Consider the following 6,000-nt stretch of genomic DNA (forward strand, 5'->3'; position numbering starts at 1 on the left):
AAGCAGCTGTCTTGTTTGTTTGTGTCTGTGTTGTGTCTGTGATATTCTGTGAGTGCTGGGTGTGGAAGCAGCTCTCTTGTTTGTTTGTGTCTGTGTTGTGTCTGTGATATTCTGTGAGTGCTGGGTGTGGAAGCAGCTGTCTTGTTTGTGTCTGTGTAGTGTCTGTGATATTCTGTGAGTGCTGGGTGTGGAAACAGCTGTCTTGTTTGTTTGTTTGTGTCTGTGTTGTGTCTGTGATATTCTGTGAGTGCTGGGTGTGGAAGCAGCTGTTTTGTTTGTGTTGTGTCTGTGATATTCTGTGAGTGCTGGGTGTGGAAGCAGCTCTCTTGTTTGTTTGTGTTGTGTTGTGTCTGTGATATTCTGTGAGTGCTGGGTGTGGAAGCAGCTGTCTTGTTTGTTTGTGTCTGTGTTGTGTCTGTGATATTCTGTGAGTGCTGGGTGTGGAAGCAGCTCTCTTGTTTGTTTGTGTCTGTGTTGTGTCTGTGATATTCTGTGAGTGCTGGGTGTGGAAGCAGCTATCTTGTTTGTTTGTGTCTGTGTTGTGTCTGTGATATTCTTGTGAGTGCTGGATGTGGAAGCAGCTCTCTTGTTTGTTTGTGTCTGTGTTGTGTCTATGATATTCTGTGAGTGCTGGGTGTGGAAGCAGCTCTCTTGTTTGTTTGTGTCTGTGTTGTGTCTGTGATATTCTGTGAGTGCTGGGTGTGGAAGCAGCTGTCTTGTTTGTTTGTGTCTGTGTTGTGTCTATGATATTCTGTGAGTGCTGGGTGTGGAAGCAGCTGTTTTGTTTGTTTGTGTCTGTGATATTCTGTGAGTGCTGGATGTGGAAGCAGCTCTCTTGTTTGTTTGTGTCTGTGATATTCTGTGAGTGCTGGGTGTGGAAGCAGCTCTCTTGTTTGTTTGTGTCTGTGTTGTGTCTGTGATATTCTGTGAGTGCTGGGTGTGGAAGCAGCTGTCTTGTTTGTTTGTGTCTGTGATATTCTGTGAGTGCTGGGTGTGGAAGCAGCTGTCTTGTTTGTTTGTGTCTGTGTTGTGTCTGTGATATTCTGTGAGTGCTGGGTGTGGAAGCAGCTGTCTTGTTTGTTTGTGTCTGTGTTGTGTCTGTGATATTCTGTGAGTGCTGGGTGTGGAAGCAGCTCTCTTGTTTGTTTGTGTCTGTGTTGTGTCTGTGATATTCTGTGAGTGCTGGGTGTGGAAGCAGCTCTCTTGTTTGTTTGTGTCTGTGATATTCTGTGAGTGCTGGATGTGGAAGCATTGTTTGTTTGTGTCTGTGTTGTGTCTATGATATTCTGTGAGTGCTGGGTGTGGAAGCAGCTGTCTTGTTTGTTTGTGTCTGTGTTGTGTCTGTGATATTCTGTGAGTGCTGGATGTGGAAGCAGCTGTCTTGTTTGTTTGTGTCTGTGTTGTGTCTGTGATATTCTTTGAGTGCTGGGTGTGGAAGCAGCTATCTTGTTTGTTTGTGTCTGTGTTGTGTCTGTGATATTCTGTGAGTGCTGGGTGTGGAAGCAGCTATCTTGTTTGTTTGTGTCTGTGTTGTGTCTGTGATATTCTGTGAGTGCTGGGTGTGGAAGCAGCTCTCTTGTTTGTTTGTGTCTGTGTTGTGTCTGTGATATTCTGTGAGTGCTGGGTGTGGAAGCAGCTGTCTTGTTTGTTTGTGTCTGTGATATTCTGTGAGTGCTGGGTGTGGAAGCAGCTGTCTTGTTTGTTTGTGTCTGTGTTGTGTCTGTGATATTCTGTGAGTGCTGGATGTGGAAGCAGCTGTCTTGTTTGTTTGTGTCTGTGTTGTGTCTATGATATTCTGTGAGTGCTGGGTGTGGAAGCAGCTGTCTTGTTTGTTTGTGTCTGTGTTGTGTCTGTGATATTCTGTGAGTGCTGGGTGTGGAAGCAGCTGTTTGTTTGTTTGTTTGTGTCTGTGATATTCTGTGAGTGCTGGGTGTGGAAGCAGCTGTTTTGTTTGTTTGTGTCTGTGTTGTGTCTGTGATATTCTGTGAGTGCTGGGTGTGGAAGCAGCTGTCTTGTTTGTTTGTGTCTGTGATATTCTGTGAGTGCTGGATGTGGAAGCAGCTGTCTTGTTTGTTTGTGTCTGTGTTGTGTCTGTGATATTCTGTGAGTGCTGGGTGTGGAAGCAGCTCTCTTGTTTGTTTGTGTCTGTGTTGTGTCTGTGATATTCTGTGAGTGCTGGATGTGGAAGCAGCTCTCTTGTTTGTTTGTGTCTGTGTTGTGTCTGTGATATTCTGTGAGTGCTGGATGTGGAAGCAGCTCTCTTGTTTGTTTGTGTCTGTGTTGTGTCTATGATATTCTGTGAGTGCTGGGTGTGGAAGCAGCTGTCTTGTTTGTTTGTGTCTGTGTTGTGTCTGTGATATTCTGTGAGTGCTGGATGTGGAAGCAGCTCTCTTGATATTCTTTGTTTGTGTCTGTGTTGTGTCTGTGTCTGTGATATTCTGTGAGTGCTGGGTGTGGAAGCAGCTGTCTTGTTTGTTTGTGTCTGTGTTGTGTCTGTGATATTCTGTGAGTGCTGGGTGTGGAAGCAGCTCTCTTGTTTGTTTGTGTCTGTGTTGTGTCTGTGATATTCTGTGAGTGCTGGGTGTGGAAGCAGCTCTCTTGTTTGTTTGTGTCTGTGTTGTGTCTGTGATATTCTGTGAGTGCTGGGTGTGGAAGCAGCTGTCTTGTTTGTTTTGTCTTGTGTCTGTGATATTCTGTGAGTGCTGGGTGTGGAAGCAGCTGTCTTGTTTGTTTGTGTCTGTGTTGTGTCTGTGATATTCTGTGAGTGCTGGGTGTGGAAGCAGCTCTCTTGTTTGTGTCTGTGTTGTGTCTGTGATATTCTGTGAGTGCTGGATGTGGAAGCAGCTGTCTTGTTTGTTTGTGTCTGTGTTGTGTCTGTGATATTCTGTGAGTGCTGGGTGTGGAAGCAGCTGTCTTGTTTGTTTGTGTCTGTGTTGTGTCTGTGATATTCTGTGAGTGCTGGAGTGCTGGGTGTGGAAGCAGCTCTCTTGTTTGTTTGTGTCTGTGTTGTGTCTGTGATATTCTGTGAGTGCTGGGTGTGGAAGCAGCTGTCTTGTTTGTTTGTTCTGTGTTGTGTCTGTTGTGTCTGTGATATTCTGTGAGTGCTGGGTGTGGAAGCAGCTGTCTTGTTTGTTTGTGTCTGTGTTGTGTCTGTGATATTCTGTGAGTGCTGGGTGTGGAAGCAGCTGTCTTGTTTGTTTGTGTCTGTGTTGTGTCTGTGATATTCTGTGAGTGCTGGGTGTGGAAGCAGCTCTCTTGTTTGTTTGTGTCTGTGATATTCTGTGAGTGCTGGGTGTGGAAGCAGCTCTCTTTTTTGTTTGTGTCTGTGTTGTGTCTGTGATATTCTGTGAGTGCTGGGTGTGGAAGCAGCTCTCTTGTTTGTTTGTGTCTGTGATATTCTGTGAGTGCTGGGTGTGGAAGCAGCTGTCTTGTTTCTTTGTGTCTGTGTTGTGTCTGTGATATTCTGTGAGTGCTGGATGTGGAAGCAGCTCTCTTGTTTGTTTGTGTCTGTGATATTCTGTGAGTGCTGGGTGTGGAAGCAGCTGTCTTGTTTGTTTGTGTCTGTGTTTTGTCTGATATTCTGTGAGTGCTGGATGTGGAAGCAGCTCTCTTGTTTGTTTGTGTCTGTGTTGTGTCTATGATATTCTGTGAGTGCTGGGTGTGGAAGCTGCTCTCTTGTTTGTGTCTGTGTTGTGTCTATGATTTTCTGTGAGTGCTGGGTGTGGAAGCAGCTCTCTTGTTTGTTCGTTTCCGTGTTGTGTCTGTGATATTCTGTGAGTGCTGGATGCGGAAGCAGCTCTCTTGTTTGTGTCTGTGTTGTGTCTGTGATATTCTGTGAGCGCTGGGTGTGGAAACAGCTCTCGTTTGTTTGTGTCTGTGTTATCTCTGTGGTGAAGGGACTGTGCGTATTGCTCAGATCCTCCTGCTGTTTTTTTTTTTTTTTTTTTTTTCCGGACTCTCTGCCATTGAAAGCTTTTCTCGGCTTTTTCCAGAGAAAAAATGACTAGGGACCTATAATTGACACTGTTTTGATGATGTTGGACAGGAAAGGAAAAATTGTAATGCTGGTCCTGTTCCAACATAGGACCGCAATGGGTTAAACCATTATGCTTTTAATGGCCTCCTCATGAAAAGTCTTGCACGCAGAGATGAGGTTAACGTGCTGCACGAATGGTGTTGATTGTACTGTGTGTGGAGTTCAGGCTCTTGTGTGCGAATCCATGTGGCAGCAACTTGTATGAAATGCCCTCTTGTTGTGTCTGGTGAATTCAGGACCATGCTGTGTGCTGCTGGTGCTCACGGTCGTCATGTTCCATCAGTAACCTCTGCATTACTGGCCAGGTGAAAATCACGGCAGTTCTGCTCTCTGTTTAACCTTCTTTTCATTAAAACAACCCCTGTTAGTCTGAACTGCTGATCTGTGTGTGGGGTTCAGCTGCGGTCATTGTGAACGAGGGCATGCAAGCCCATGAGGGCAGTTCTGTGTTCGTTTTTTTTTTTTTTTGTTTCTCAAAAGAGCTGAGTTTACAAATTGCTTGAAATTAGAGCAGCTTTTTTACAGCACATGTGAGACAATCCCCCTTTAGATCTGTACATTTGTGTCCTCCTGTTTTCAGGCATTTGTGTGTGTGTGTGTTTTGCATCATGTGTTTTTGGTAGAAATGCCTGTCTCACTAACTGCACAGATCTCTTCCGTTCCCTCCCGAGCCCTGCAGTCTCCGCAGTGGTACTCGTGGGGACCCCCCAGCCTGCAGTGCCGGCTGTGCCTTTCCTGCTGGGTGTACTGGAAGAAGTATGGGGGTCTCAAGATGCCGAGCCAAGGAGAGGAGGAGGAGGAGAAGAGAAGCCAGCGCCCAGACCAGCACCCACGGTACACGATTTTATGTTTTAAAAAGCTTTTCACAAGCTAGAGTAGATCTGTGCGACTGAGAATCCTGTACATTTTCATTGTGTATGTGCCCTAAAATTCAAATTCTGTATATAATCAGAGAGAAACACACCCGGAATGGTCATGCACCCTTTAGAATTCATATTCTGTGTATAATCAGAGAGAAACACACCCGGAATGATTATGCGCCCTTTGGAATTCATATTCTGTGTATAATCAGAGGAGAGAAACACATCCAGAATAATCTCGAACACTATTTTTCAAAATGTTCAAACAGCAATTCGGGTGCCCTGTAAATGTTTAGTATTTTTTCACAAATGTTATCCCTCATTTTGGTAAATGATCCCCCCCCAGCTGCGTTGTTTGTTATTGTGACGTTTGAACTTGGTGGTCTGCCAGACTTGGTTTGGTGTGAGATGGATTTGGATCTAATGAGCATAAGCTCAGTGTTTTCATAAGCCTCACAGTTGCAGATCTAACCCGTGGTAAGCTTGCACTACCTTGAATCTTGAATCTAACATCTGTGCGTCTCTTTCTGTTTGTATCAGGAGGTGCGGTCCCGAGGGCACGGGCAGCACCAGTCTACGTTCTCCATCCCCATCCGCAACAGCGGCAGCCCCAGGTCGTCCACGAAGACACGGCAAACCTTCCTGCTGCAGGCCACGCGCATCACCAAGCTGGCACGCCACATGTGCCGGGACCTGCTGCGGCTTCGCCAGGCGGCGCGCCAGCCCTTTGTTCCCATTAACTGTGCCGCCATTAAGGCAGAGTGCAAGAGCTTTTTAAACTCCTAGCTTGCATCGCACTCCGTCTGATCACGCTCTGAACCATTTCCCTGTCTTCTCTTTATTAGGTTGTGTTTTTTTTTTTTTACTTTCTTTTTGTTTTTGATTTTGTTTGCAATAAAAATATCTGGTCCCACATTCTTTCAAATTGTTTTTTAATTTATTTATTTTTTATTATGCCTTTTATTGTTTTTCCTGTTTTGATTTTCCTTTTGTCATTCTTGTTAATTTTATGTTTGGTGTCTTTTTTTTTCTGTGCCACATCAAGAACTCTGACCAGTTGCTTTACCAAAAAGAAGAAACAAAGGCTGGCGCAGCTGGCTAAAA

At 45.0% G+C, this 6,000-nt stretch overlaps 1 pseudogene; it reads left to right on the plus strand.

Moving 5' to 3' along the window:
* The window catches only part of LOC121316459, a 98,488-nt pseudogene extending 92,735 nt beyond the window's left edge, over positions 1–5,753 (plus strand).
* Positions 5,754–6,000: the final 247 nt, after the last annotated feature.

This window comes from Polyodon spathula, chromosome 5, assembly GCF_017654505.1.
Source record: "Polyodon spathula isolate WHYD16114869_AA chromosome 5, ASM1765450v1, whole genome shotgun sequence".
Classification (NCBI taxonomy): domain Eukaryota; kingdom Metazoa; phylum Chordata; class Actinopteri; order Acipenseriformes; family Polyodontidae; genus Polyodon; species Polyodon spathula.